Below are 12,795 nucleotides of genomic sequence, written 5' to 3'. Positions count from 1 at the left end.
AGGTGTCATGAAGATGTACCATGACTTGAAACAACATTAATAGTGGCGAATGATAAAGAAAGATATTGTTGCATATGTATCTCGGTGTTTGAATTGTCAACAGGTAAAGTACTAGCATCATAAACCGGGTGGATTGACTTAGAGATTGGAGATACCAGAGTGGAAGTGTGAGCGCATCACTATGGATTTTATGGTAGTCTTACCACGGACCTTGAGGAAATATGACACAGTCTAGGTTATTATTGACCAGTTTACTAAGTCCGCACACTTCATTCCGGTGGTGACTTCCTATTCTTCAGAGCGGTTGGCTCAGATTAACATCTAGGAGATTATTCTCCTGCACGGTGTGCCCATTTCCATTATTTATGACTGAGGCATGCAGTTCACATCGCATATTTGGAAAGTCGTGCAGCGTGAGTTAGGCACGTAGGTCGATCTGAGTACCGCGTTTCATCCTCAGATGGATGGACAGTCCAAGCGCACTATTCAGATCTTGGAGGACATGTTACATGCCTGTGTTACTGACTTCATAGGTTCATGGGACCAGTTCTTACCTCTAGAGGGTTCGCCTACAACAATAGTTGTCAGTCGAGCATCCAGATGGCTCCGTACGAGGACTTATGTGGGAGGCAATGTCATTTGCCAATTAGTTGGTTTAAGCCCGGAGAGGCTAGATTGTTGGGCACTGATTTGGTCTGTGATTCAATGGAAAAGATTAAGGTGATTTAGGAGCGACTTCGTACAACTCAGTACATGCAAAATAGTTATGCGGACCGGAAGGTTCGAGATGTAGCTTATATGATGGGTGAGAAGGTTTTTCTACGAGTGTCGCCTATGAAGGGCATGATGCGGTTTGGGAAGAAGGGCAAGTTGAGTCCGAGGTTTATTGGCACATTTGAGATCTTAGAGAGAGTTGGGGAGGTTGCTTATAGGCTTGAATTTCCTTCTAGCCTACTAGGGGTACATATGGTATTTCAAGATCTCTATTACCACGATCAACATTCTTGGTAAACGACCTTGGATCGGTATTTCAACGATTCTAGTAGGTTTGTATGATATTTTTGAAATTTTAAACACGTTTAGTTGGGGTCAGGGGTGAGCCGAGCGCATTTCAGCGCGTTATGTAAAAAATTATTAAAATGAGTTTTCAAGTTGAAAATCATGAGTTTTGATGATCGATTCTTGTTATTTGATGTTATGTCGATGATTAGAGTTAGCGAACAAGTTTGTAGCATGTTAATACATTTGTGTCCATGTTATTTTTGTAGCCCGAGGGGCTTGGTTCAGTTTCAGATGTGTTGCGGAATGATTTGGAACTGATGGTGTCTGATTGCAGGTCTCACAATTGCGAGAACCTGTTCGCAATTACGAGTCCCATTTTTGCAAAATTGGACTCGCAGATGCAATTATAGGCCGAGCATGGTGCTGTTCGCAAATGCGAAGAACAAGTTGCAAATGCGATCCTGAGTTTCCGCTTTAGCAAAAATTCTGTCGCTTTTGCGATTCAGGTCCTAGACTGGAGGTCATCGCAAGGGTGGGGGAGAGGCATTTGCGATGGTTAGCAGTTCGCATATGTGAACATTTAGTCACTTTTTCGACATCTCATGCAGTGACAGTGATCGCAAATGCGATCAGAGTCTCGCTGTTGCGAACAAGATTTCGTAGATGCGATGTCTGCAGCTAGGTAAAAGAGGGGGAAATGGGTCTTTGCTCATTTTACTCCATTTGTGAACCCTAAACACCCTAGAGGAAGTTTTCTTAATAGCGTTTCTTCCTAAAATCATTGGTAAGCAACTTTAATTCATTTTCTATCAATTCCCCATTAGTTTTCATGAATTTTTAACATCAAATCTAGGATTTCAATGGTAGAAATTAGGAGTTTTAGTTAGAAATTAGGGATATTGTAAATTTGAGATTTATTTCTCAAATTAAGGTAAGATTTTGATATAAATCACATAACCGGGCTCAGGGGTGAATGGGTAATCATATTTTGGTCTGGATCTTGAATTTTGACCAAGCGGGCTTAGGTTTGACTTTTGTTGACTTTTTAAATTTCATGAAAGATTGAACCTTTTTTCATTCGTGGGTAGTTTCTCAAGCTTATTTTGAATTGTTTGAATGATATTTGTCTAGATTTGGTTGGTTTGGAGGCTTGTTCGAAAGGAAAAGTTGTGGTTGATTGTTGAGTTGGTTGCGCAAAGAGGTAAGTGACGTGTCTAACTTTGACTTGAGGGTATTAGGACTTGTTGGTCTATTTGTTATGTGAATAATGTGGGAAAACAACGTATATGCGAAGTGACAAGTGTATATACGTTGTAACGGGTTAAAGCATGCGGGTTGGTCTATTTACTTTCATGTCTTCATTTATTCAATGTTATCTCTTGTTACATGCTTTGATTGCTACATGTTCGTACTTGTAATTCATTTCTTTGTTATCTGTCATTTAGCTATTACATGTTTCGATATGATCATTTCTCACTCAATATATGCTTACCTGCTACATGTTCCTACTTGCATTAATTGTATATTTGCATTGTCTCATCTTTTTACTTGCTTTTATTGTCTTTATATTACTTGATGCACGTTATTATGTTATTTTGATTATGTGAGCCATTTAGCTATTCTCGTATAATTGAATTGTGAAGGTTTGGATTACGAGGTATTGGTTATTCTCCGTTTGTATTGGTAGTTCCTTAATATCCTTAATGTTCTGTTTGATGTGGTGTAGTTGCTTGTAGTTGTAAAGTTTTATCTCGGTACTGTGATATGAGATTCGAGATCATGTTATTCTAGTGCCCTCTTGTAGTTGACCTTCGAGTTCGTTTTTATGAGCTTACTACTTTAGTTATATTTTTGTATTATGTTATTATTATCCGTACATGTTTATTGTGAGTGTCTTGCAGTAGCCTCGTCACTACTTCGTCGAGGTTAGGATCGACACTTACAGAATACATGTGGTCAGTTGTACACATGCTACACTTCTATACTTCTTGTGCAAATCCTGGTGTTTTTCCCAGTGGCACGTAGAGGAGTTCTGCTCATATTCGACTACTACATGAGACTTGAGGTAGATCTACCTAGAGTTTGCAGTCGTTGAAGTCCCCTTCTATGTCTTTACTATTTATTTTGTTTCAAACATTTGTACTTCGTTCAGACCATACTTTGTAGTACTCTAGTTGCTCATACACCGGTGACACCAGATTTTTGGGATTAGTCTAGACCGTGTTATTTATGAATTTATCTTATGTAATTCAGTTTTGCCAAGCGTTAATTATTATTGTTACTCTGTTTTAAATTGTTAAAATGGTTAACTGATTAGCTAACATTGGCCTGCCTAGCAAGTAGATGTTAGGCGTCATTACAACCCCATGGTTGAAATTTCAGGTAGTGACTGATAGTTGGTGGCAACAACTGATAATTATGGTGGATGATGATGATGATAGCTAATTGTGATAGCGACTAATAGTAGTGTTTGGCGATGTATGATGGTGACTGATGGTGGTAATTGTTGGTTACGATATATGGTGATGGCTATATATGTAACTGGCGGTGATTATGACAATGGTGGTTGGTGGTGATATTTGAAAATAGTGAGTTAGTGGTGATGATGGTTGGCTATTATTTTGGCGATAATAGTAGGTGTGATTGAATATTATAATTCGGGTGGGTGAATGGTAGATGATAGTAGCAGGTGTCACACCGCTTTTTGCCCCAAAAGATATATGTGTTATAGATTGTTGTGGGTTAAAGAGTTTTTCCAATTAAAGTGACAAATTTAAATAGGGTTTATTTTATTTACAGAGTCGCCACTTAGAATTGATTTTTTGGGTGTTCCAAGTCACCTTTTATTTGAATCCCTAGTCAAAGGAAGGTTTGACTCTATTATTATTGGTCTGCAAAAATAGAGTCCGGGTAAGGAATTCTGTTGACCGGTGAGAAGGTGTAAGGCATTCCCTGAGTCCCGTGGTTCTAGTAAGGTCGCTTTATTGACTACAACTTGGCTTGAATTAATTTTAGATAAACTTAATTTATTGATTTTCATGTTTTATCTGTCCACTTTTATATTAAAATATAATATTATTTTTTAAACGAATCACGTGTGTGAATCCGTTTTGTTTATTGTGCCAAAATCATGTCACGTGTACGTGTACGCAATTAATAGCATTTTTAGTATATTTAAAGTTGTTTCGCCCAAAGTTGCGCGAACGCATACCTTGATTTTAGTTTTGGGAATCGTAATTATGTCATATGAACGTATACATAATCACGATGATTCAATTAATTATGAGTACGCCTACAGCATTCTAGCGCATTCATGATTTGTTTCTTTCCTAAGTTTGAGATTATTGTGAAGGCCATGAATTATGGAATTACTTGTGAAAGAAGTGTATGATTTTAGACATTTGAATAAATAAACCATCATATACCAATACCATACAACCCAATAATTGAAGCCCAAATCTTTCCAACTTTAAAGCAAGTTTGAATACCATATTTTCAAATACATGATTAAGCATATAGCATTTAAGTACTAACTTACATTATTATTTATAAAGTTTAAAAGCAAATAAATAAAATCACATGAAATAAGATAAAAAGAACAGAGGGAAGAATAAACCTTTAATGCAAAATTTTCAATTAAATGAGTCTCCAAGAACAGGTACAATAACTCAGACGAACGTCGAACAAGCATAAGCGACGAATAACATCAAACCTAGTGAACGGAGCTACAACGGAATCCTCGACCTCGACTATTGACTCCACTTTTTGGCGTGTAAAAAAAGATGTTATGAAGTATTTTTGTTGGGTTTTGGGTGATGACTTGCTGGATTATTTGAAAGAAAGACGAAGAAAGAATGACACGAGTAGAAATTCCCTTAGCGTAGAAGAAAAAAAAATTATTTCTCTCAATTCCCTCCTCCCTTCTTTTTTTCTCCTTTTTTTTTCCTTTTTTCTCCCCTCTTTCTCTTCACATTTCTCTTCTATTTATAGAAAAAAATTCGGAATTTTTTCAGATTTATTTTTTATTTAAATATTTTTTAATTAAAAAGAATTCCCACTTCCCATTTTTTTTTTAAAAAAAAAAACAATTCTCCACTTTCCTTCACTTTTATTTTTTAATTTTCCACTTTGTTTACTTTACTTTTTTTATTTTTCACTTATTTTACTTTTTTTTTATTTCCACTTATTTTACTTTTCTTTTTAAAATTTTCACTTTCATTTACTTTTATTTTAAAATTTTCAGCTACCTTTACTTTTGTTTTTTAATTTCAACTTTATTTTACTTTTTATTTTTAAAATTTTCACATTCTTTTACTTTTATTTATTAAATTTTCCACTTTCTTTTACTTTTTAAAAAAAATAATTTTCACCTACTTTTACTTTTACTTTTTTATTTCATACTTTAATTTTTCTATTATTTTATTCCCATCCGAAAATTAATTTTTTTTTAAAAAAATTTCGGTTTCTTTTAAAATTTATTTTATTTAAAAATAAAGATAAAAAATAAAAATAATACTAATAGTAATAATTTGACCTTTTAAATTATTTTTAATTATTACCCTATATAAAAAAAATATAACAAAGCTAAAATATATATATATATATATATATATTAAATTTTTAAAAATATTTACAAAGTAGAAGGTGATAAAAATTCAAATATAGTCAAAAATTAGGTGCTCACAGTGGGCAGTAGTAGCATTGGTGGTGTGTAGCGAAGGATGATAGTTGTGGGTGGACGGTAGATGATAGTGGTAGGTAGCGAGAATGGTAGGAGATAACAGTGAAAATAGACAGAGTGATGGTGAAATACCCTCTTTCCAGATATCTTTGAATCTATAACATTTTTATCTATATTTATATTAAAACTATGATGCCCCTGGCAGAATATTTTTTATCTTTTTTATCCTTTAAAAATAGATTTATCACCAGACAATATAGTCATTTAAATTATTTTTCTTATATTTAGGAGTAATCATTTAAATTATTTTCTTAATATAGGATTTCAAAATCAATTAAATTTTGTGTATTATATCTTCCTTATTTGAAATCAAAAATAATTCGTAGAAGTTCACCAAACGCGCAACGCAATACTATCATACAATAAGTTGGTCCTACCAGGTACATAATGATACGTAAGGATTCATAAGGTATTAGAATTGATCTAAAACTTTTCATTTTTAATCCTTATTTGGGATTAACTAAGCTTATATATAAATAATTTTAATATAAAAATAGCTCATATATACCAACTCGACCAGAATTATTATAGTCACTAGTATCATATCTCTCCGTTCACTTTTACTTGTCTATTATAATAAAAATATTTTTTTATTTTTACTTGTCCATTTCACGAAATAAAGAAAAAGACAATCTTTTTTTTTCGTTTTATCCTTATCATTAACTACTCATTCCTCAAATCATTTTCAAGACTTTTTAAAATGTTATCATTATTATGGGTAAAATTGTAAAATATGTACTTCATTTATTTTTTCTTAAAATAAATACAAAATAAAAAGTGGACAACTAAAAATAAACGAATGGAGTACTAGATATTTGGCACAACCCACAGACCGGAAAATACCAACAGAGGTTCCTTTATTGTTGATTCTTGAGTTCAAGTCTTGAATCTGAAAATTCTAAATTATTGAATAAATATTGATTAAATCGTTTGGGTGTTATTATTTTGTGCTGAAAATCGTTTTGTATTAAGAAGTTTGACCGAGAGTTGACTTTATTGAAATCGGAGTGAGATTCTGATTTCGGAAGTTGGAATAGGTCTGTGGTATCATTTATGACTTGTGTGAAAATTTTGAAGTCTATTGGAGTTGTTTGGTATGAATCGGCATTAATTTGAAAGTTGAATGTTCATTGATTCAATAAGTTTGAATTGGGTTGAGATTTGTTGATTCGATGTTGTTTGATGCGATTTTAGGCCTCAAGTAGGATAGTTATGTATTTTGGAACTTGATGATATGTTTGGACGGGGATCCGGGGACCCCGGATGTGATTCGGATTGAATTTGGAACCATTTTGGACTTGGTTGATTGCTGAAACACTGCTAATTCTAGTGCAATCGCACCTTCGCACTTTGGGCCGCATGTGTGGGTACCGCAGATGCTGCCTCAGAGTCACAAAGGCAAAGTTTGGACTGTGCACTAGTTCCATAGGTGGGGAGTATGGCGCGCAGATGCGGAATCTCGGCCTTTGGTAATAGACCGCAGGTGCAGTCGTGCGCCGCAGAAGCAGGCTCGCAGGAGCGGTCAGTGCTTCACACAAGCGGGACCGAAGGGGCGTCTCTGTTCCGCAGAAGCGGAAGTCTATGGCTTAAGTGGAAGCCTCACCTGCGATGGAGTTTCCGTAGATGCGGCTATTGGTTCGCAGAAGCGGAACTACTGGACAGAAAAGGGGCAGATCGAGGGTTTGTTCCCATTTTTCATCTTTTGAGTTAGAGACCACGATTTTGGGCGATTTTGAGAGAGATCTTCAAGGAGTTGATCGGGGTAAGTGATTTTAACTCGGATTTGACTATTATACATGAATCCATCATTATTTTTATCATTTAATTAGTATTTTGAGTTGGAAAAATTGAGAAAATTTGGGAAAACTTCCTAAGCTATAATCTAAAGATTTGAAAGTTGATTTGAGGTCGGAATTGAATAATTTTAGTATGGTTTGATTCGTTATTGAATAGGTGTTCGAATTTTATAAGTTTGGTCGGGTTTCGAGACGTAAGCTCGGGGTTGACCTTTTGAGTTGACTTTTTAATTTTCTTTAAAGATTGCAACTTTATTAACCGGAATAGTTTTCTATGGTTTGTATTTATGGTATAAAGTTATTTTGGCTAGATTTGAGTCGTTTGGAGTTGGATATTCGCGAAAAAGGCTTACTAGTGGATTGAGTTAGATTGTTTGAGGTAAGTATCTTGCATAAATTTGTGTGAGGGAATTACCCCTTAGGATTGGAGTTATTTTGTGTCATTTGTGGTAAGTGAAAGCCGTGTACGCAAGGTGACGAGTAGGTATACGGGCTATATATTGTAATTGACCGGTATAAGCTAAGTAGATTCTTTTTATGCCTTTAATCGAATTGCCATAACATGTTATATTCATCATTGTTAATATGTCTATACAGTGCTTTATTTGACATTGTTAATACTTGTCTCATCTCTTACTTGTTAATTGCCCTTACATGCTTAGTTGAAGTTACTTTCTTCTTATTGCCTTGTTAATTATTTAACTGTTGAGTTACCTTACTTGAAGTTGTTATTTCTTGAAATATCTTATTGTTGAATTTTGGTGTTGAAGTTATAAAAGTTGTGATCACATTGAGGCAAAGTTGTAAATTGCTGAAATACCATTTTTGTTGAACTATTCGCTTTCAGTTGCTATTGTTGGGACTCTTGTACACATTGTGGTTGAGTCATGGGTTATTTGTTGTGGAAACATTGATATTATTGATTCTTTTGCCAAGTTGTGGCATTTGGACACTTGAAATGCGAGTTGTGATATGTTGTGATATTGATACGCATGCGGTGGTATAAGACTAGGGGATGATACGCATGCGGTGAGATAAGGTGGGCTTGATACGCGTGTTACTAGTAGGAAAACTACTTGAATCCACGCGGCGTGATAAGGTGGGCTAAAACGTGGGTAGTTATTTCGGAAAAAATAATTTTTAAAACTAAATGTAAGGCTCCCGTAGTGATATGAGGAAAAATTATGATTGTGAATTGAGATCACGAGGTGGTACCTCGAGTGTGATTCTTGTTATTATCTCTTATTTACCTCACATGTATTGTCCGCATTGTTTCTTTGATGTTCTTATTATGTGTTCCTTCCTCATTGCATTTATTGCTTTGAATTCAGTTGTAGTCTATCTTGTTGTATTTCTTTATTGCCTATTTTTCTTTGTTTACATTCTTAGACTATATTATACTAGTTTAATTTTTTTTCTTATCCTAGTAGGTGTCTTGACCTGACCTTGTCACTACTCTATCGAGATTAGGTTTGATACTTACTGGGTACCGTTGTAGTATACTCATACTACACTTCTGCACATCATTTTATACAGATCCAGGTATCTCATACCAGGCTAGGCACCGGTGAGTAGAGCTTCCAGATCGGAGACTTCAAGGTATACGTGTCGGCGTTCGCAGGCCTCGGAGTCACCTTCTTTCCTTGTTTTTTCTATTGCATACTCTTATTCAGATAGTGATGTATTGTGGATGTTTCAATATACTCGTACAGAGCTTATGATTCAATCTTACCTGATTTTGGGAGTTATTATCAGTTGCATTGGGGAGTTCTTTTATGATAGCTGATTAGTTTACATTTGAAAATTTTATTATTATTTATGTTATTTTTCATATATGTTAGGCTTACCTAGTATTAGAGACTAGGTGCCATCACGACATCCTACGGTGGAAGATTAGGGTCATGACAATTAAGTATTTATAATTTTATTATTTTAGTAAAAAATAATTAAAAATATTAAGTAGGAAACTACAAATGAAGTCGGTCATTGAATTGAAAAAGAATGAGTAGGAAATTACAAATAAAGTTGGTTGTGCACTTAGTACTTCCTTTTTTTAAAATAAATCCCAAATTTGAATTATATAAAGCAAAATATTTTTAAATAATAAGCCACTTTCCAAAGTCTTCATCATTAATTTTTAAGGAGTAGTCTTAAGTTATAACTTTTCAATAGTCACCAATGAAAATTCACCTCCCACATTGCTACTATAGTTGTTTGATTATTATTGATACATTATGATTCGCTTTTGACTTTACTTAAAAAAAATCGTTCACATGAATCTATTTTATCATCCATCGTCATAGAACAATCCTCAACCTCCGCTTTGATACCAAGATGATACGGACTATAAACAAAAATACGGATATAGAAAAATATGCGGAATCAAAATAAGAGCTTGACCAACAATTGATTGGAAGAACAAGAATCAATTAGGCTATGAAACCTAATTACCTCTATGAACTCAATTGATTATTACCTTAAGCTAAGGAAACTCTCAAAAGATTGGCAACTCTTAAAAATTTGGATAGAATAATTAAACAATTAATAATTCACTACTAATCGCTCACCAACTAAGACTAATTTAATACTAAAATACTAATGAAAGCATAATCAAAGCAATAAAGGAATTAAAGACATAAACTCATAAATGCATTAATTAAAAGATAAGGAAAGAGTGTGATACTTGCATGTCTTCAAGTTTATCATTCATCAAGTCTAACTCTAAATACACTAATACTTAGTTATTTATACTAGAGTGCTATTTAGGCTAAATAACCAAAATACATTTAGCTAGTAAAGGAAACTAAGTAGAACTAAATTATAAGATTAGCCCAAATAGATAAATTGCCAAAATAGCCTTCTTGATCTTAACTCCTTTAAAGCACTCAAATGCTATGATGTTGACTTGAAAATCATCCTCGTTAAGCATGATCATCTAGTGTGTATCATCCTCCCCCCTTAAAAAAAATCTGTCCTCGAATTTGGACCTTGCAAAACCAAAAAAGGGGAAAACATAAGTACCAAGCCAATCACAATCAAAGCATTGTATGTCCAAGCTAAAAGAACAAAGATCACAGTCTTGCACTCAAAAGTGACACTCTTATGATATAACCAACTCTCATAATCTATAAAGAACACATCTTCAACACAAATGACACAAACTCAATTACAAGGAAAATAATACCCATGAGAAGAATCAAGAAAGTGTAACGTTCCATGCTTTCAGTAAAATCACAATCTTGTAAAATTCTCAACACAGTTCACACTTTTATGGTATAACCAAGTGTCATAAGAAACAATAAAAAACATACTCTCCAAAGACACTTTACCATAATAAGAAATAACTCTGAGATCAAAAATAAACTTTAATCCCCATGTATCCACATACTTTCCAATAACAACTTCACATGGCAACTTGACACGGCCCAAATCTCACTATAGGCCGTGATGGCACCCAACGCCAACAAATATATCAACATATTAATAGTTAATCCAAAATATATTTTGAAGCAACTAAAGAAATAAGGAGTCGAAATCTCTTGTTTTTTAATAGAAATATAGATATTATTATTTTAAATGTCCGAATAAGGAAAAAATATATACTAAAAAATCATAGAGGAATACAATCAAGAGAGAAATTCTAAACTTCCAAAATTTGGTGTCTCAAGTGCATGAGCATCTACTACGAAGTACAATACTAATACAACATCTGTCTGGAATGTAAAATAGACAGGACAAAATAAATGAATATGATAGAAACTATGTGTGTTGCGGGTCATAACATGGAATTCATCTCACCATAAAGTCCTCTCAACAACTACATCCATGCGCCCAAATGACACCAAAAGTATCTATCTCAGTACCTGCACAATCAGTGCAGAAGTGTAGCATGAATACGTAAATCAACTCGTACCCAGTAAGTATCTAGCCTAACCAGAAGAAGTAGTAGTGAGGGGTCGACATCGACACTTACTAGTGGTCTAATAATCAGTACAATAAATTATAAATAGATATGAAATACAACGACAATAATGAGGTAAGAAACAGTAACTAGCATAATCCTCCAACACAATGGCAGTATGAATTCCTCAAATATCATGTGATATCTCAAACAGATAAGAAATACCATGTAAATGCCAAGTCTCAAATCAAAAGGGAAATCTCATGAAAATTCTGACTCCTAGCGACATTACGCACGAATTATGTTGAGGTCGTACGTCCCGAACTCAAATATATAATTTATTCATAATTCCATGTTCAATTTTATGGTCAAAATTCAAGATTACCGTTTCTATGTTTTTCTTCATAAATCTCATAATTTCCCCAAATTTTCATGTTCAAAATCATATATAATCCATGTATCTAACTTACAACCACTGGGAATAACCTAAATCATGATAGGTGATGAAAATGGCTCTTCCAAATTGCCCAAAATCAGCTCCAAATGAGAAAAAGGGATGAAATGAGCCAAAACCCGATTTGGCTAATATATATTCTATCCAGACGACCCTTCATCGTGAAAGCGGCATGTCCCTCGCGTTCACGAAACGCAACCAGCTCCTACTCCAAAAACCTTCTTCATAACGTGAGACAAGGCTCGCGAACACAATGCTTTCCCAAGCAGGCCCTTCGTGAACGCGGCCAAACCTACGGGAACGTGAAGGCCAAAGTCTCCAGGCCAGCTTCACCTACGTGAATGCGACACCTTTGTCGCGAACGCGATGCACCTCTACCCCAAACCTTCGCGAACATGAGACCTCCATCGCAAATGTGTAGCACAAATTCCTAGCATCCACAAATCCTTCTTCGCGAACGTGTGCATCCCTTCTCCTTCACAAAGAATAACACCAGAAACAAACACCAGCAGTAACAAATCATCCAAACTTGGTCTGAAACCATCCTGAAATACACCCAAGGCCCCTAGACCCCATCCAGTCATACCAATAAGTCCCAATGCCTTATCCACACTTACCAACAAGGCCCAATACCTTATCCACACTTATCACGAATCAAAGATCAAAATCCTTCCTTTAACTTTCAAACTTTGTCGAACGCGTCTGAATCACACTAAGACAATCCGGATCACAACCAAACTTTACACACAAGTTTCAATCAATAAAATGAACCTATCCAAGGTCCCAGAACACCACCCAAAGTCCTATAACACCGAAATCCATTCCAAGTCAAACTTAGCAAATTTCAAAAATTTCAAAATACCAACTTCCAATATTAAGCGCTGAAACTATCACTGCCAAA

This window comes from Nicotiana tomentosiformis, chromosome 9 (genome assembly GCF_000390325.3).
Source record: "Nicotiana tomentosiformis chromosome 9, ASM39032v3, whole genome shotgun sequence".
Taxonomy (NCBI): domain Eukaryota; kingdom Viridiplantae; phylum Streptophyta; class Magnoliopsida; order Solanales; family Solanaceae; genus Nicotiana; species Nicotiana tomentosiformis.
This window is presented reverse-complemented; position numbering follows the sequence as displayed.